This window comes from Meriones unguiculatus, chromosome 14 (assembly GCF_030254825.1).
Source record: "Meriones unguiculatus strain TT.TT164.6M chromosome 14, Bangor_MerUng_6.1, whole genome shotgun sequence".
Taxonomy (NCBI): domain Eukaryota; kingdom Metazoa; phylum Chordata; class Mammalia; order Rodentia; family Muridae; genus Meriones; species Meriones unguiculatus.
In genome coordinates this window covers 49117150-49137520 of record NC_083361.1, presented here as the reverse complement: position 1 = coordinate 49137520, position 20371 = coordinate 49117150, and the positions used below count along the sequence as shown (strand labels likewise).

Sequence of the window (20371 nt, the reverse complement as noted above, 5' to 3'; positions counted from 1 at the left end):
GGTCGTTTTGACTTTGAGAAAGGAGGAGTTAAGAATGACCATACTGCAATGCTATACTCACTGCTTCTTCTTTGCTTTGTCCAACTTCCTCGCTGCCCACTGAGAGGCGTCCACACTGTGCCTGCTGGCACTGGCAAAGATGCTCTCACAGACAGCTTCTGAGGAAGTCATCAGAAGAAGAGAAATCCTTGCCACAGTGGCTAAAATCTGAGGGGATTTGAAGGGAGGAAATTAATTCAATAGTTGGTTCTGGGAAAGACTGAACTGCTGGCAGACTTGAGGGTCGGGACACTTTAGAAAGTCAAGGTTGCCTAGACGCATTTCATTTTCTGATAACCTTCATACTTATTATGTTGCAGGCTAAAACTTAGAGAGGTGCTTCCCTTCTGGCAGGACAGGTAAGTGACGCTGCTTCCCATTGTGTCTTTTGTTTGTAGACAGGCTGCATTCTCGCCTGACGAAATATTTACCTACTGTGTACCACAAGAGATGAGATTTATTTAACGTCCCTCTCATGGCTAAACAACCTAGGCTTCATCTTGCCTATTGATGGTGGAACACTTGCTATGGCCCTGGCATTGTAGGGGACTTAGCTAGGTAGACCAAACCCAAGCAAGTGACAAGGATACTAACTAATACCATTAGTATTTTGAGGTGCATTTGGAAAACCAACAGTTGGGTGAAGTTATTGGCATATTTGACTTTCTTTTGAAGCTACCATTGAAGCTTCCAATTCTAAATAATATATCCAGAAGTACTAAGAAAAGCCTTCTCCCAGCTCCTTCCCTTATCGACATTCAAGCTCAAAGAATTAAACTTTTATTTCTGCCCTGACAGGTGTGGAACCCAAAGGAAGATGATAGGGTGTTAGGAGTCTAGACCCCTAGAGCACAGAACAATAACCCTCACAAATTTCATCTATCATTGATCCTCTGGCGTGGATACTAAGAGAGCAACCCATGCGTTTTCACTTCCTTGTAAGTAGCATGGAAACATGCAATCTTGCCCTCTAAAATTCAGGTGAATTGCCATAAAGTTTTCAAAAACCCAAACAGAGCTGACAATGAACCATATTTATTCTTTTTATAAATGATTATGGATTATGTTGAGCCAGAAATCTAGTTGTCCATTGTCAGAACAAAACAAAACAAAACTAAGAATATTTTTGGTATTAAATGCAATGCCTTCCTTCATCTTGGAACTTGGGTGGTGTTGAGTTCATTTGAAGAAACATGACATGAGAGGTGATAAGAAGAGAAGGTTCAGGAATCAGGCACACAGAACCCAACTCCTGTCCCTGTCAATGTCCTGTGGGATACCTGGTGATGTATATGGACCAAAATATAGCTTGGCCTGTGTGTTGCTTTTTGTTGTCCAAGGAAATATGGAAGGAGCTGGTGGTCATGGGACATACATCACAAAATCCTCCAGAGCATTGACAATTGCAGGACAACTGGAAGGCTCAATACTGTGCACTGTAAGATGGAGAGGAACATACATGGAAGACAGGGAACCTGAGGAGGATGTGTAAAGGCGGGTTAACATGACGAGCATTGAATCAAAACCGCAAATTAGGATGTTGAAAAATCTTATCTAGATAGGAAAAAAGTCATTTTGCTTTCTTGAATGTTTTCTCTATTCTTACCAAATCTTTGTTGTAAAGATTAAATACATAAATTCAAGGAACATTCACAGGTACCCGATTTGGGGCCAGTGACACCCACCAAAGGCAATGTGTTGACCTCTATTTTTCTCATATGGTGTCAAAGGGGAAAGGCTCTTTAATCCTGTCCTCTGTGTTTCCCCAAAACCTTTGACAGAATGAGCTACATGCCTCCTGCACAGTTTTGAACTTCCTTGTCAAGGCCCAGGAGTCTAACTCTCTGGGATTTCACTTGGTAGGTGAAAACTCATGTGTTGAGCGAAGGCCTTTCTGGATCTATGATGACAACAGGTCTCTGAGGACGTTGACTGACTTGAACAGATGCGATCTGAGGTCCAGATATGAGGTCCTCGTGAGACCCATGAGGAGTTCAGAGCCTGCCTTGCACTCTTCCCTCTTCAGAGAGGATGAGAACTGTGCAGTATGGCATCAGATTCTGAGATTTTTCGAAAAAGGCCTCATAACAATACCCATACTTGGTTTGATACAATCTTCATTGCTTTCTATTTTCAAAGAGATAGAAATGATTCCAAGTGATAGGGAGACAACCTTTACTATAGGAGTAGGCACATATATCAGGTAGAGATGACTGTAGGTGCAAATGACGTACTCAAAAAATATGTAAGAACTGATGAATTAGAACGTGCTGCTCATTCCTAGTCTCCGGCGATGTACCCTTGCACATATGTGGTAAAGTGTCAGGCTGGGAGGTTAGGGCTCATGCCAGTAGTCCCAAGAATATTGGAGGACAATGACTGCCCTCGCACTTTTCCCAAAGTTGTGAAAAGGCTGATGTATAACTAATAATTAAAGGATCATTCAATTTATATAGAGGGAAAATTGAAATGGTCTTTCCTGTTGGAGGCTGGGTAAATTCTAGATAATAATGGCTAGGTGAGAAACCAGGGCACCTGTTTGAGACATTCCCTAGTTTTATTGGTGTTCATCATTTATGTCTTAGCTGCCAAAATCTTCCAGAGCATGTTGTGTTTACCTATCTCTTTCTCGCATGGAAACCATCTCAGTTGATCCATCATGAGAAATGACAATTGGGCTTTGCTTTCTGTTACTTGTTGTTGTTGTTTTTCTTTTCCTCCTGGGTACATTCATCCTCTTATTGCCGCTCTCACACAGATGCAAATCATCTATTCTAACAAAATTTGCGTGTTACCCAAGATCTATGAAAACAACTATTCCTTTATGAAACAAGGAAAGATATTTCTAAAGAACATGTTGCTAGCTGGTAGACCCACAATCCTGATAATGGATCAGATGCGCTAACTCTTCAATGAAACAAGAAAGAACCACACACTGAATCTTCTTAACTTCCTCATGATGAACACAATTAATTCAGAACTGACACACACATATATGTATATATATATATATATATATATATATATATATATATATATATATATCTTACTACTAACAGACTTTTAGGAAGCTGTAGCATAGGACTCTTGGTAACACTTGCTGGATACACAATATCTAAATCCATGTTTGAAGCTTGAATATCCAATCAAGGACATCATGTAATCTCAGATGTGTAGTACAACATACTCAATAAAAAGCAACCCATGTGTATTTGACCACGGGCTAGTCAGTTAGTGCCTAGAAAACATCTTCTTTTCATCAGATTTAACCTGAAGCATGGTAGATGATTCCAACGCTCTTCCAAGTGGAAGACTTGAGTTTTTATGAATCGAGACATGGTAACATACATGTAGACCAAAAGGTACCTTTGGATTCCCCTCTCTTCCAAGATGAGGTTGCATGGCAGGGAAGAAATCTAAAGTCAATTATGGAACACTCTGTTGGATAAACAAGGAGAGAATTCCATGCACAGAGGACAAATTTCAATGACACCCTGAAATCTCAAAGATACCATTGGGCTTACTGACTTTCACCTCTGTGCAACTTGGTCGTTTTGACTTTGAGAAAGGAGGAGTTAAGAATGACCATACTGCAATGCTATACTCACTGCTTCTTCTTTGCTTTGTCCAACTTCCTCGCTGCCCACTGAGAGGCGTCCACACTGTGCCTGCTGGCACTGGCAAAGATGCTCTCACAGACAGCTTCTGAGGAAGTCATCAGAAGAAGAGAAATCCTTGCCACAGTGGCTAAAATCTGAGGGGATTTGAAGGGAGGAAATTAATTCAATAGTTGGTTCTGGGAAAGACTGAACTGCTGGCAGACTTGAGGGTCGGGACACTTTAGAAAGTCAAGGTTGCCTAGACGCATTTCATTTTCTGATAACCTTCATACTTATTATGTTGCAGGCTAAAACTTAGAGAGGTGCTTCCCTTCTGGCAGGACAGGTAAGTGACGCTGCTTCCCATTGTGTCTTTTGTTTGTAGACAGGCTGCATTCTCGCCTGACGAAATATTTACCTACTGTGTACCACAAGAGATGAGATTTATTTAACGTCCCTCTCATGGCTAAACAACCTAGGCTTCATCTTGCCTATTGATGGTGGAACACTTGCTATGGCCCTGGCATTGTAGGGGACTTAGCTAGGTAGACCAAACCCAAGCAAGTGACAAGGATACTAACTAATACCATTAGTATTTTGAGGTGCATTTGGAAAACCAACAGTTGGGTGAAGTTATTGGCATATTTGACTTTCTTTTGAAGCTACCATTGAAGCTTCCAATTCTAAATAATATATCCAGAAGTACTAAGAAAAGCCTTCTCCCAGCTCCTTCCCTTATCGACATTCAAGCTCAAAGAATTAAACTTTTATTTCTGCCCTGACAGGTGTGGAACCCAAAGGAAGATGATAGGGTGTTAGGAGTCTAGACCCCTAGAGCACAGAACAATAACCCTCACAAATTTCATCTATCATTGATCCTCTGGCGTGGATACTAAGAGAGCAACCCATGCGTTTTCACTTCCTTGTAAGTAGCATGGAAACATGCAATCTTGCCCTCTAAAATTCAGGTGAATTGCCATAAAGTTTTCAAAAACCCAAACAGAGCTGACAATGAACCATATTTATTCTTTTTATAAATGATTATGGATTATGTTGAGCCAGAAATCTAGTTGTCCATTGTCAGAACAAAACAAAACAAAACTAAGAATATTTTTGGTATTAAATGCAATGCCTTCCTTCATCTTGGAACTTGGGTGGTGTTGAGTTCATTTGAAGAAACATGACATCAGAGGTGATAAGAAGAGAAGGTTCAGGAATCAGGCACACAGAACCCAACTCCTGTCCCTGTCAATGTCCTGTGGGATACCTGGTGATGTATATGGACCAAAATATAGCTTGGCCTGTGTGTTGCTTTTTGTTGTCCAAGGAAATATGGAAGGAGCTGGTGGTCATAGGACATACATCACAAAATCCTCCAGAGCATTGACAATTGCAGGACAACTGGAAGGCTCAATACTGTGCACTGTAAGATGGAGAGGAACATATATGGAAGACAGGGAACCTGAGGAGGAAGTGTAAAGGCGGGTTAACATGACGAGCATAGAATCAAAACCGCAAATTAGGATGTTGAAAAATCTTATCTAGATAGGAAAAAAAGTCATTTTGCTTTCTTGAATGTTTTCTCTATTCTTACCAAATCTTTGTTGTAAAGATTAAATACATAAATTCAAGGAACATTCACAGGTACCCGATTTGGGGCCAGTGACACCCACCAAAGGCAATGTGTTGACCTCTATTTTTCTCATATGGTGTCAAAGGGGAAAGGCTCTTTAATCCTGTCCTCTGTGTTTCCCCAGAACCTTTGACAGAATGAGCTACATGCCTCCTGCACAGTTTTGAACTTCCTTGTCAAGGCCCAGGAGTCTAGCTCTCTGGGATTTCACTTGGTAGGTGAAAACTCATGTGTTGAGCGAAGGCCTTTCTGGATCTATGATGACAACAGGTCTCTGAGGACGTTGACTGACTTGAACAGATGCGATCTGAGGTCCAGATATGAGGTCCTCGTGAGACCCATGTGGATTTCAGAGCCTGGCTTGCATTCTTCCCTCTTCAGAGAGGATGAGAACTGTGCATTATGGCATCAGATTCTGAGATTTTTCGAAAAAGGCCTCATAACAATACCCATACTTGGTTTGATACAATCTTCATTGCTTTCTATTTTCACAGAGATAGAAATGATTCCAAGTGATAGGGAGACAACCTTTACTATAGGAGTAGGCACATATATCAGGTAGAGATGACTGTAGGTGCAAATGACGTACTCAAAAAATATGTAAGAACTGATGAATTAGAACGTGCTGCTCATTCCTAGTCTCCGGCGATGTACCCTTGCACATATGTGGTAAAGTGTCAGGCTGGGAGGTTAGGGCTCATGCCAGTAGTCCCAAGAATATTGGAGGACAATGACTGCCCTCGCACTTTTCCCAAAGTTGTGTAAAGGCTGACGTATAACTAATAATTAAAGGATCATTCAATTTATATAGAGGGAAAATTGAAATGGTCTTTCCTGTTGGAGGCTGGGTAAATTCTAGATAATAATGGCTAGGTGAGAAACCAGGGCACCTGTTTGAGACATTCCCTAGTTTTATTGGTGTTCATCATTTATGTCTTAGCTGCCAAAATCTTCCAGAGCATGTTGTGTTTACCTATCTCTTTCTCGCATGGAAACCATCTCAGTTGATCCATCATGAGAAATGACAATTGGGCTTTGCTTTATGTTACTTGTTGTTGTTGTTTTTCTTTTCCTCCTGGGTACATTCATCCTCTTATTGTCGCTCTCACACAGATGCAAATCATCTATTCTAACAAAATTTGCGTGTTACCCAAGATCTATGAAAACAACTATTCCTTTATGAAACAAGGAAAGATATTTCTAAAGAACATGTTGCTAGCTGGTAGACCCACAATCCTGATAATGGATCAGATACGCTAACTCTTCAATGAAACAAGAAAGAGCCACACACTGAATCTTCTTAACATCCTCATGATGAACACAATTAATTCAGAACTGACAAACACATATATGTATATATATATATATATATATATATATATATATATATATATATATATATCTTACTACTAACAGACTTTTACGAAGCTGTAGCATAGGACTCTTGGTAACACTTGCTGGATACACAATTTCTAAAGCCATGTTTGAAGCTTGAATATCCAATCAAGGACATCATGTAATCTCAGATGTGTAGTACAACATTCTCGATAAAAAGCAACCCATGTGTATTTGACCACGGGCTAGTCAGTTAGTGCGTAGAAAACATCTTCTTTTCATCAGATTTAACCTGAAGCATGGTAGATGATTCCCACGCTCTTCCAAGTGGAAGACTTGAGTTTTTATGAATCGAGACATGGTAACATACATGTAGACAAAAAGGTACCTTTGGATTCCCCTCTCTTCCAAGATGAGGTTGCATGGCAGGGAAGAAATCTAAAGTCAATTATGGAACACTCTGTTGGATAAACAAGGAGAGAATTCCATGCACAGAGGACAAATTTCAATGACACCCTGAAATCTCAAAGATACCATTGGGCTTACTGACTTTCACCTCTGTGCAACTTGGTCGTTTTGACTTTGAGAAAGGAGGAGTTAAGAATGACCATACTGCAATGCTATACTCACTGCTTCTTCTTTGCTTTGTCCAACTTCCTCGCTGCCCACTGAGAGGCGTCCACACTGTGCCTGCTGGCACTGGCAAAGATGCTCTAACAGACAGCTTCTGAGGAAGTCATCAGAAGAAGAGAAATCCTTGCCACAGTGGCTAAAATCTGAGGGGATTTGAAGGGAGGAAATTAATTCAATAGTTGGTTCTGGGAAAGACTGAACTGCTGGCAGACTTGAGGGTCGGGACACTTTAGAATGTCAAGGTTGCCTAGACGCATTTCATTTTCTGATAACCTTCATACTTATTATGTTGCAGGCTAAAACTTAGAGAGGTGCTTCCCTTCTGGCAGGACAGGTAAGTGACGCTGCTTCCCATTGTGTCTTTTGTTTGTAGACAGGCTGCATTCTCGCCTGACGAAATATTTACCTACTGTGTACCACAAGAGATGAGATTTATTTAACGTCCCTCTCATGGCTAAACAACCTAGGCTTCATCTTGCCTATTGATGGTGGAACACTTGCTATGGCCCTGGCATTGTAGGGGACTTAGCTAGGTAGACCAAACCCAAGCAAGTGACAAGGATACTAACTAATACCATTAGTATTTTGAGGTGCATTTGGAAAACCAACAGTTGGGTGAAGTTATTGGCATATTTGACTTTCTTTTGAAGCTACCATTGAAGCTTCCAATTCTAAATAATATATCCAGAAGTAGTAAGAAAAGCCTTCTCCCAGCTCCTTCCCTTATCGACATTCAAGCTCAAAGAATTAAACTTTTATTTCTGCCCTGACAGGTGTGGAACCCAAAGGAAGATGATAGGGTGTTAGGAGTCTAGACCCCTAGAGCACAGAACAATAACCCTCACAAATTTCATCTATCATTGATCCTCTGGCGTGGATACTAAGAGAGCAACCCATGCGTTTTCACTTCCTTGTAAGTAGCATGGAAACATGCAATCTTGCCCTCTAAAATTCAGGTGAATTGCCATAAAGTTTTCAAAAACCCAAACAGAGCTGACAATGAACCATATTTATTCTTTTTATAAATGATTATGGATTATGTTGAGCCAGAAATCTAGTTGTCCATTGTCAGAACAAAACAAAACAAAACTAAGAATATTTGTGGTATTAAATGCAATGCCTCCCTTCATCTTGGAACTTGGGTGGTATTGAGTTCATTTGAAGAAACATGACATGAGAGGTGATAAGAAGAGAAGGTTCAGGAATCAGGCACACAGAACCCAACTCCTGTCCCTGTCAATGTCCTGTGGGATACCTGGTGATGTATATGGACCAAAATATAGCTTGGCCTGTGTGTTGCTTTTTGTTGTCCAAGGAAATATGGAAGGAGCTGGTGGTCATGGGACATACATCACAAAATCCTCCAGAGCATTGACAATTGCAGGACAACTGGAAGGCTCAATACTGTGCACTGTAAGATGGAGAGGAACATACATGGAAGACAGGGAACCTGAGGAGGATGTGTAAAGGCAGGTTAACATGACGAGCATTGAATCAAAACCGCAAATTAGGATGTTGAAAAATCTTATCTAGATAGGAAAAAAGTCATTTTGCTTTCTTGAATGTTTTCTCTATTCTTACCAAATCTTTGTTGTAAAGATTAAATACATAATTTCAGGGAACATTCACAGCTACCCGACTTGGGGCCAGTGACACCGACCAAATGCAATGTGTTGACCTCTATTTTTCTCATATGGTGTCAGAGGGGAAAGGCTCTTCAATCCTGTCACTGTGTTTCCCCACCACCTTTGACAGAATGAGCTACATGCCTCCTGCACAGTTTTGAACTTCCTTGTCAAGGCCCAGGAGTCTAACTCTCTGGGATTTCACTTGGTAGGTGAAAACTCATGTGTTGAGCGAAGGCCTTTCTGGATCTATGATGACAACAGGTCTCTGAGGACGTTGACTGACTTGAACAGATGCGATCTGAGGTCCAGATATGAGGTCCTCGTGAGACCCATGAGGAGTTCAGAGCCTGCCTTGCACTCTTCCCTCTTCAGAGAGGATGAGAACTGTGCAGTATGGCATCAGATTCTGAGATTTTTCGAAAAAGGCCTCATAACAATACCCATACTTGGTTTGATACAATCTTCATTGCTTTCTATTTTCAAAGAGATAGAAATGATTCCAAGTGATAGGGAGACAACCTTTACTATAGGAGTAGGCACATATATCAGGTAGAGATGACTGTAGGTGCAAATGACGTACTCAAAAAATATGTAAGAACTGATGAATTAGAACGTGCTGCTCATTCCTAGTCTCCGGCGATGTACCCTTGCACATATGTGGTAAAGTGTCAGGCTGGGAGGTTAGGGCTCATGCCAGTAGTCCCAAGAATATTGGAGGACAATGACTGCCCTCGCACTTTTCCCAAAGTTGTGAAAAGGCTGACGTATAACTAATAATTAAAGGATCATTCAATTTATATAGAGGGAAAATTGAAATGGTCTTTCCTGTTGGAGGCTGGGTAAATTCTAGATAATAATGGCTAGGTGAGAAACCAGGGCACCTGTTTGAGACATTCCCTAGTTTTATTGGTGTTCATCATTTATGTCTTAGCTGCCAAAATCTTCCAGAGCATGTTGTGTTTACCTATCTCTTTCTCGCATGGAAACCATCTCAGTTGATCCATCATGAGAAATGACAATTGGGCTTTGCTTTCTGTTACTTGTTGTTGTTGTTTTTCTTTTCCTCCTGGGTACATTCATCCTCTTATTGCCACTCTCACACAGATGCAAATCATCTATTCTAACAAAATTTGCGTGTTACCCAAGATCTATGAAAACAACTATTCCTTTATGAAACAAGGAAAGATATTTCTAAAGAACATGTTGCTAGCTGGTAGACCCACAATCCTGATAATGGATCAGATGCGCTAACTCTTCAATGAAACAAGAAAGAACCACACACTGAATCTTCTTAACTTCCTCTTGATGAACACAATTAATTCAGAACTGACACACACATATATGTATATATATATATATATATATATATATATATATATATATATATATATCTTACTACTAACAGACTTTTAGGAAGCTGTAGCATAGGACTCTTGGTAACACTTGCTGGATACACAATATCTAAATCCATGTTTGAAGCTTGAATATCCAATCAAGGACATCATGTAATCTCAGATGTGTAGTACAACATACTCAATAAAAAGCAACCCATGTGTATTTGACCACGGGCTAGTCAGTTAGTGCGTAGAAAACATCTTCTTTTCATCAGATTTAACCTGAAGCATGGTAGATGATTCCAACGCTCTTCCAAGTGGAAGACTTGAGTTTTTATGAATCGAGACATGGTAACATACATGTAGACCAAAAGGTACCTTTGGATTCCCCTCTCTTCCAAGATGAGGTTGCATGGCAGGGAAGAAATCTAAAGTCAATTATGGAACACTCTGTTGGATAAACAAGGAGAGAATTCCATGCACAGAGGACAAATTTCAATGACACCCTGAAATCTCAAAGATACCATTGGGCTTACTGACTTTCACCTCTGTGCAACTTGGTCGTTTTGACTTTGAGAAAGGAGGAGTTAAGAATGACCATACTGCAATGCTATACTCACTGCTTCTTCTTTGCTTTGTCCAACTTCCTCGCTGCCCACTGAGAGGCGTCCACACTGTGCCTGCTGGCACTGGCAAAGATGCTCTCACAGACAGCTTCTGAGGAAGTCATCAGAAGAAGAGAAATCCTTGCCACAGTGGCTAAAATCTGAGGGGATTTGAAGGGAGGAAATTAATTCAATAGTTGGTTCTGGGAAAGACTGAACTGCTGGCAGACTTGAGGGTCGGGACACTTTAGAAAGTCAAGGTTGCCTAGACGCATTTCATTTTCTGATAACCTTCATACTTATTATGTTGCAGGCTAAAACTTAGAGAGGTGCTTCCCTTCTGGCAGGACAGGTAAGTGACGCTGCTTCCCATTGTGTCTTTTGTTTGTAGACAGGCTGCATTCTCGCCTGACGAAATATTTACCTACTGTGTACCACAAGAGATGAGATTTATTTAACGTCCCTCTCATGGCTAAACAACCTAGGCTTCATCTTGCCTATTGATGGTGGAACACTTGCTATGGCCCTGGCATTGTAGGGGACTTAGCTAGGTAGACCAAACCCAAGCAAGTGACAAGGATACTAACTAATACCATTAGTATTTTGAGGTGCATTTGGAAAACCAACAGTTGGGTGAAGTTATTGGCATATTTGACTTTCTTTTGAAGCTACCATTGAAGCTTCCAATTCTAAATAATATATCCAGAAGTACTAAGAAAAGCCTTCTCCCAGCTCCTTCCCTTATCGACATTCAAGCTCAAAGAATTAAACTTTTATTTCTGCCCTGACAGGTGTGGAACCCAAAGGAAGATGATAGGGTGTTAGGAGTCTAGACCCCTAGAGCACAGAACAATAACCCTCACAAATTTCATCTATCATTGATCCTCTGGCGTGGATACTAAGAGAGCAACCCATGCGTTTTCACTTCCTTGTAAGTAGCATGGAAACATGCAATCTTGCCCTCTAAAATTCAGGTGAATTGCCATAAAGTTTTCAAAAACCCAAACAGAGCTGACAATGAACCATATTTATTCTTTTTATAAATGATTATGGATTATGTTGAGCCAGAAATCTAGTTGTCCATTGTCAGAACAAAACAAAACAAAACTAAGAATATTTTTGGTATTAAATGCAATGCCTTCCTTCATCTTGGAACTTGGGTGGTGTTGAGTTCATTTGAAGAAACATGACATCAGAGGTGATAAGAAGAGAAGGTTCAGGAATCAGGCACACAGAACCCAACTCCTGTCCCTGTCAATGTCCTGTGGGATACCTGGTGATGTATATGGACCAAAATATAGCTTGGCCTGTGTGTTGCTTTTTGTTGTCCAAGGAAATATGGAAGGAGCTGGTGGTCATAGGACATACATCACAAAATCCTCCAGAGCATTGACAATTGCAGGACAACTGGAAGGCTCAATACTGTGCACTGTAAGATGGAGAGGAACATATATGGAAGACAGGGAACCTGAGGAGGAAGTGTAAAGGCGGGTTAACATGACGAGCATAGAATCAAAACCGCAAATTAGGATGTTGAAAAATCTTATCTAGATAGGAAAAAAAGTCATTTTGCTTTCTTGAATGTTTTCTCTATTCTTACCAAATCTTTGTTGTAAAGATTAAATACATAAATTCAAGGAACATTCACAGGTACCCGATTTGGGGCCAGTGACACCCACCAAAGGCAATGTGTTGACCTCTATTTTTCTCATATGGTGTCAAAGGGGAAAGGCTCTTTAATCCTGTCCTCTGTGTTTCCCCAGAACCTTTGACAGAATGAGCTACATGCCTCCTGCACAGTTTTGAACTTCCTTGTCAAGGCCCAGGAGTCTAGCTCTCTGGGATTTCACTTGGTAGGTGAAAACTCATGTGTTGAGCGAAGGCCTTTCTGGATCTATGATGACAACAGGTCTCTGAGGACGTTGACTGACTTGAACAGATGCGATCTGAGGTCCAGATATGAGGTCCTCGTGAGACCCATGTGGATTTCAGAGCCTGGCTTGCATTCTTCCCTCTTCAGAGAGGATGAGAACTGTGCATTATGGCATCAGATTCTGAGATTTTTCGAAAAAGGCCTCATAACAATACCCATACTTGGTTTGATACAATCTTCATTGCTTTCTATTTTCACAGAGATAGAAATGATTCCAAGTGATAGGGAGACAACCTTTACTATAGGAGTAGGCACATATATCAGGTAGAGATGACTGTAGGTGCAAATGACGTACTCAAAAAATATGTAAGAACTGATGAATTAGAACGTGCTGCTCATTCCTAGTCTCCGGCGATGTACCCTTGCACATATGTGGTAAAGTGTCAGGCTGGGAGGTTAGGGCTCATGCCAGTAGTCCCAAGAATATTGGAGGACAATGACTGCCCTCGCACTTTTCCCAAAGTTGTGTAAAGGCTGACGTATAACTAATAATTAAAGGATCATTCAATTTATATAGAGGGAAAATTGAAATGGTCTTTCCTGTTGGAGGCTGGGTAAATTCTAGATAATAATGGCTAGGTGAGAAACCAGGGCACCTGTTTGAGACATTCCCTAGTTTTATTGGTGTTCATCATTTATGTCTTAGCTGCCAAAATCTTCCAGAGCATGTTGTGTTTACCTATCTCTTTCTCGCATGGAAACCATCTCAGTTGATCCATCATGAGAAATGACAATTGGGCTTTGCTTTCTGTTACTTGTTGTTGTTTTTCTTTTCCTCCTGGGTACATTCATCCTCTTATTGCCGCTCTCACACAGATGCAAATCATCTATTCTAACAAAATTTGCGTGTTACCCAAGATCTATGAAAACAACTATTCCTTTATGAAACAAGGAAAGATATTTCTAAAGAACATGTTGCTAGCTGGTAGACCCACAATCCTGATAATGGATCAGATGCGCTAACTCTTCAATGAAACAAGAAAGAGCCACACACTGAATCTTCTTAACATCCTCATGATGAACACAATTAATTCAGAACTGACAAACACATATATGTATATATATATATATATATATATATATATATATATATCTTACTACTAACAGACTTTTAGGAAGCTGTAGCATAGGACTCTTGGTAACACTTGCTGGATACACAATTTCTAAAGCCATGTTTGAAGCTTGAATATCCAATCAAGGACATCATGTAATCTCAGATGTGTAGTACAACATACTCGATAAAAAGCAACCCATGTGTATTTGACCACGGGCTAGTCAGTTAGTGCGTAGAAAACATCTTCTTTTCATCAGATTTAACCTGAAGCATGGTAGATGATTCCAACGCTCTTCCAAGTGGAAGACTTGAGTTTTTATGAATCGAGACATGGTAACATACATGTAGACAAAAAGGTACCTTTCGATTCCCCTCTCTTCCAAGATGAGGTTGCATGGCAGGGAAGAAATCTAAAGTCAATTATGGAACACTCTGTTGGATAAACAAGGAGAGAATTCCATGCACAGAGGTTAAATTTCAATGACACCCTGAAATCTCAAAGATACCATTGGGCTTACTGACTTTCACCTCTGTGCAACTTGGTCGTTTTGACTTTGAGAAGGGAGGAGTTAAGAATGACCATACTGCAATGCTATACTCACTGCTTCTTCTTTGCTTTGTCCAACTTCCTCGCTGCCCACGGAGAGGCGTCCACACTGTGCCTGCTGGCACTGGCAAAGATGCTCTCACAGACAGCTTCTGAGGAAGTCATCAGAAGAAGAGAAATCCTTGCCACAGTGGCTAAAATCTGAGGGGATTGGAAGGGAGGAAATGAATTCAATAGTTGGTTCTGGGAGAGACTGAACTGCTGGCAGACTTGAAGGTCGGGACACTTTAGAATGTCAAGGTTGCCTAGACGCATTTCCTTTTCTGATAACCTTCATACTTATTATGTTGCAGGCTAAAACTTGGAGAGGTGCTTCCCTTCTGGCAGGACAGGTAAGTGACGCTGCTTCCCATTGTGTCTTTTGTTTGTAGACAGGCTGCATTCTCGCCTGACGAAATATTTACCTACTGTGTACCACAAGAGATGAGATTTATTTAACATCCCTCTCATGGCTAAACAACCTAGGCTTCATCTTGCCTATTGATGGTGGAACACTTGCTATGGCCCTGGCATTGTAGGGGACTTAGCTAGGTAGACCAAACCCAAGCAAGTGACAAGGATACTAACTAATACCATTAGTATTTTGAGGTGCATTTGGAAAACCAACAGTTGGGTGAAGTTATTCGCATATTTGACTTTCTTTTGAAGCTACCATTGAAGCTTCCAATTCTAAATAATATATCCAGAAGTACTAAGAAAAGCCTTCTCCCAGCTCCTTCCCTTATCGACATTCAAGCTCAAAGAATTAAACTTTTATTTCTGCCCTGACAGGTGTGGAACCCAAAGGAAGATGATAGGGTGTTAGGAGTCTAGACCCCTAGAGCACAGAACAATAACCCTCACAAATTTCATCTATCATTGATCCTCTGGCGTGGATACTAAGAGAGCAACCCATGCGTTTTCACTTCCTTGTAAGTAGCATGGAAACATGCAATCTTGCCCTCTAAAATTCAGGTGAATTGCCATAAAGTTTTCAAAAACCCAAAGAGAGCTGACAATGAACCATATTTATTCTTTTTATAAATGATTATGGATTATGTTGAGCCAGAAATCTAGTTGTCCATTGTCAGAACAAAACAAAACAAAACTAAGAATATTTTTGGTATTAAATGCAATGCCTTCCTTCATCTTGGAACCTGGGTGGTGTTGAGTTCATTTGAAGAAACATGACATGAGAGGTGATAAGAAGAGAAGATTCAGGAATCAGGCACACAGAACCCAACTCCTGTCCCTGTCAATGTCCTGTGGGATACCTGGTGATGTATATGGACCAAAATATAGCTTGGCCTGTGTGTTGCTTTTTGTTGTCCAAGGAAATATGGAAGGAGCTGGTGGTCATGCGACATACATCACAAAATCCTCCAGAGCATTGACAATTGCAGGACAACTGGAAGGCTCAATACTGTGCACTGTAAGATGGAGAGGAACATACATGGAAGACAGGGAACCTGAGGAGGAAGTGTAAAGGCGGGTTAACATGATGAGCATAGAATCAAAACCGCAAATTAGGATGTTGAAAAAATCTTATCTAGATAGGAAAAAAGTCATTTTGCTTTCTTGAATGTTTTCTCTATTCTTACCAAATCTTTGTTGTAAAGATTAAATACATAAATTCAAGGAACATTCACAGGTACCCGATTTGGGGCCAGTGACACCCACCAAAGGCAATGTGTTGACCTCTATTTTTCTCATATGGTGTCAAAGGGGAAAGGCTCTTTAATCCTGTCCTCTGTGTTTCCCCAGAACCTTTGACAGAATGAGGTACATGCCTCCTGCACAGTTTTGAACTTCCTTGTCAAGGCCCAGGAGTCTAGCTCTCTGGGATTTCACTTGGTAGGTGAAAACTCATGTGTTGAGCGAAGGCCTTTCTGGATCTATGATGACAACAGGTCTCTGAGGACGTTGACTGACTTGAACAGATGCGATCTGAGGTCCAGATATGAGGTCCTCGTGAGACCCATGAGGAGTTCAGAGCCTGCCTTGCACTCTTCCCTCTTCAGAGAGGATGAGAACTGTGCAGTATGGCATCAGATTCTGAGAATTTTCGAAAAAGGCCTCATAACAATACCCATACTTGGTTTGATACAATCTTCATTGCTTTCTATTTTCAAAGAGATAGAAATGATTCCAAGTGATAGGGAGACAACCTTTACTATAGGAGTAGGCACATATATCAGGTAGAGATGACTGTAGGTGCAAATGACGTACTCAAAAAATATGTAAGAACTGATGAATTAGAACGTGCTGCTCATTCCTAGTCTCCGGCGATGTACCCTTGCACATATGTGGTAAAGTGTCAGGCTGGGAGGTTAGGGCTCATGCCAGTAGTCCCAAGAATATTGGAGGACAATGACTGCCCTCACACTTTTCCCAAAGTTGTGTAAAGGCTGACGTATAACTAATAATTAAAGGATCATTCAATTTATATAGAGGGAAAATTGAAATGGTCTTTCCTGTTGGAGGCTGGGTAAATTCTAGATAATAATGGCTAGGTGAGAAGCCAGGGCACCTGTTTGAGACATTCCCTAGTTTTATTGGTGTTCATCATTTATGTCTTAGCTGCCAAAATCTTCCAGAGCATGTTGTGTTTACCTATCTCTTTCTCGCATGGAAACCATCTCAGTTGATCCATCATGAGAAATGACAATTGGGCTTTGCTTTCTGTTACTTGTTGTTGTTGTTTTTCTTTTCCTCCTGGGTACATTCATCCTCTCATTGCCGCTCTCACACAGATGCAAATCATCTATTCTAACAAAATTTGCGTGTTACCCAAGATCTATGAAAACAACTATTCCTTTATGAAACAAGGAAAGATATTTCTAAAGAACATGTTGCTTGCTGGTAGACCCACAATCCTGATAATGGATCAGATGCGCTAACTCTTCAATGAAACAAGAAAGAACCACACACTGAATCTTCTTAACATCCTCATGATGAACACAATTAATTCAGGACTGACACACACATATATGTATATATATATATATATATATATATATATATATATATATCTTACTACTAACAGACTTTTACGAAGCTGTAGCATAGGACTCTTGGTAACACTTGCTGGATACACAATTTCTAAAGCCATGTTTGAAGCTTGAATATCCAATCAAGGACATCATGTAATCTCAGATGTGTAGTACAGCATACTCGATAAAAAGGAACCCATGTGTATTTGACCACGGGCTAGTCAGTTAGTGCGTAGAAAACATCTTCTTTTCATCAGATTTAACCTGAAGCATGGTAGATGATTCCAACGCTCTTCCAAGTGGAAGACTTGAGTTTTTATGAATCGAGACATGGTAACATACATGTAGACAAAAAGGTACCTTTGGATTCCCCTCTCTTCCAAGATGAGGTTGCATGGCAGGGAAGAAATCTAAAGTCAATTATGGAACACTCTGTTGGATAAACAAGGAGAGAATTCCATGCACAGAGGACAAATTTCAATGAAACCCTGAAATCTCAAAGATACCATTGGGCTTACTGACTTTCACCTCTGTGCAACTTGGTCGTTTTGACTTTGAGAAAGGAGGAGTTAAGAATGACCATACTGCAATGCTATACTCACTGCTTCTTCTTTGCTTTGTCCAACTTCCTCGCTGCCCACGGAGAGGCGTCCACACTGTGCCTGCTGGCACTGGCAAAGATGCTCTCACAGACAGCTTCTGAGGAAGTCATCAGAAGAAGAGAAATCCTTGCCACAGTGGCTAAAATCTGAGGGGATTGGAAGGGAGGAAATGAATTCAATAGTTGGTTCTGGGAAAGACTGAAGTGCTGGCAGACTTGAAGGTCGGGACACTTTAGAAAGTCAAGGTTGCCTAGACGCATTTCATTTTCTGATAACCTTCATACTTATTATGTTGCAGGCTAAAACTTGGAGAGGTGCTTCCCTTCTGGCAGGACAGGTAAGTGACGCTGCTTCCCATTGTGTCTTTTGTTTGTAGACAGGCCGCATTCTCGCCTGACTAAATATTTACCTACTGTGTACCACAAGAGATGAGATTTATTTAACGTCCCTCTCATGGCTAAACAACCTAGGCTTCATCTTGCCTCTTGCTGGTGGAACACTTGTTATGGCCCTGGCATTGTAGGGGACTTAGCTAGGTAGTCCCAACCCAAGCAAGTGACAAGGATACTACCTAATACCATTAGTATGTTGATGTGCATTTGGAAAACCATTAGTTGGGTGAAGTTATTGGACTATGTGACTTTCTTTTGTAGCTACCCTTGAAGCTTCCAATTCTAAATAATATATCCAGAAGTACTAAGAAAAGCCTTCTCCCAGGTCCTTCCCTTATGGACATTCAAGCTCAAAGAATTAAACTCTTCTTTCTGCCCTGACAGGTGTGGAACCCAAAGGAAGATGATAGGGTGTTAGGAGTCTAGACCCCTAGAGCACAGAACAATAACCCTCACAAATTTCATCTATCCTTGATCCTCTGGCGTGGATCCTAAGAGAGCAACCCATGCGTTTTCACTTCCTTGTAAGTAGCATGGAAACTTGCAATCTTGCCCTCTAAAATTCAGGTGAATTTCCATAAAGTTTTCGCAGCCCCAAACAGAGCTGACAATGAACCATAATTATTCTTTTTATAAATGATTATGGATTATGTTGAGCCAGAAATCTAGTTGTCCATTGTCGGAAAAATCAAAACAAAACAAAACAAAACGAAGAATATTTTTGGTATTAAATGCAATGCCTTCCTTCATCTTGGAAACTGGGTGGATTTGAGTTCATTTGAAGAAACATGACATGAGAGGTGATAAGAAGAGAAGGTTCAGGAATCAGGAACACAGAACCCGACTCCTGTCCCTGTCAATGTCCTGTGGGATACCTGGAAATGTATATGGACCTAAATGTAGCTTGGCTTGTGTGTTCCAATTTGTTGTCCAAGGAAATATGGAACGAGCTGGTGGTCATGTGACATACATCACAAAATCCTCCAGAGCATTGACAATTGCAGGACAACTGGAAGGCTCAATACTGGGCACTGTAAGATGGAGAGGAACATACATGGAAGAAAGGAACAGGAGGAGGAATCCTAAAGTAGGGTTAAGAGGAAGAGCATAGAATCAAAACCGCAAATTAGGATGTTGAAAAAATCTTATCTAGATAGGAATAAAGTCATTTTGCTTACTTGAATGTTTTCTCTATTCTTACCAAAATCTCTGTTGTAAAGATTAAGTACATAATTTCAGGGAACATTCACAGCTACCCGATTTGGGGCCAGTGACACCCACCAAATGCAATGTTTTGACCTCTATTTTTCTCATATGGTGTCAGAGGGGAAAGGCTCTTCAATCCTGTCACTGTGTTTCCCCACCACCTTTGACAGAATGAGCTACATGCCTCCTGCACAGTTGTGAACTTCCTTGTCAAGGCCCAGGAGTCTAGCTCTCTGGGGTTTCACTTGGTAGGTGAAAACTCATGTGTTGAGCGAAGGTCTTTCTGGATCTATGATGACAATAGGTATCTGAGGACGTTGACTGACTTGAGCAGATGTAATCTGAGGTCCAGATATGAGGACCTTGTGAGACCCATGAGGATTTCAGAGCCTGCCTGGCACTCTTCCCTCTTCAGAGAGGATGAGAACTGTGCAGTTTGGCATCAGATTCTGAGATTTTTCGAAAAAGGCCTCATAAAAGTACCCATACTTGGTTTGATGCATTCTTCATTGCTTTCTATTTTCAAAGAGATTGAAATGATTCCAAGTGATAGGGAGACAGCCTTTACTATAGGAGTAGGCACATATATCAGGTAGAGATGACTGTAGGTGCAAATGATATACTCAAAAAATATCTAAGAACTGATGAATTCGAACGTGGTGCTCATTCCTAGTCTCGGTCGATGTACCCTTGCACATATGTGGTAAAGTGTCAGGAGCGGATTTTATGGCTCATGCCAGTAGTCCCAAGAATATTGGAGGACAATGACTGCCCTCGCCCTTTACCCAAAGTTGTGTAA

The 20371-nt window shown here is 40.8% G+C and overlaps 6 non-coding genes across 6 annotated transcripts; all 6 read left to right on the top strand.

Moving 5' to 3' along the window:
• Window positions 1–1935: 1935 nt before the first annotated feature.
• Window positions 1936–2000, top strand: LOC132647914 (small nucleolar RNA SNORD109A). The gene has a single exon (XR_009586255.1). It is a non-coding gene; the product is annotated as a small nucleolar RNA SNORD109A (small nucleolar RNA).
• Window positions 2001–5522: 3522 nt separating this feature from the next.
• LOC132647913 (small nucleolar RNA SNORD109A) lies at window positions 5523–5587 on the top strand. Its single transcript, XR_009586254.1, has one exon. It is a non-coding gene; the product is annotated as a small nucleolar RNA SNORD109A (small nucleolar RNA).
• Window positions 5588–9109: 3522 nt separating this feature from the next.
• On the top strand, window positions 9110–9174 carry LOC132647911 (small nucleolar RNA SNORD109A). The gene has a single exon (XR_009586252.1). It is a non-coding gene; the product is annotated as a small nucleolar RNA SNORD109A (small nucleolar RNA).
• A 3522-nt stretch (window positions 9175–12696) lies between these two features.
• LOC132647910 (small nucleolar RNA SNORD109A) lies at window positions 12697–12761 on the top strand. Its single transcript, XR_009586251.1, has one exon. It is a non-coding gene; the product is annotated as a small nucleolar RNA SNORD109A (small nucleolar RNA).
• Window positions 12762–16270: 3509 nt separating this feature from the next.
• On the top strand, window positions 16271–16335 carry LOC132647909 (small nucleolar RNA SNORD109A). The gene has a single exon (XR_009586250.1). It is a non-coding gene; the product is annotated as a small nucleolar RNA SNORD109A (small nucleolar RNA).
• Window positions 16336–19857: 3522 nt separating this feature from the next.
• LOC132647593 (small nucleolar RNA SNORD109A) lies at window positions 19858–19922 on the top strand. Its single transcript, XR_009585940.1, has one exon. It is a non-coding gene; the product is annotated as a small nucleolar RNA SNORD109A (small nucleolar RNA).
• The last annotated feature ends 449 nt before the right edge of the window (window positions 19923–20371 follow it).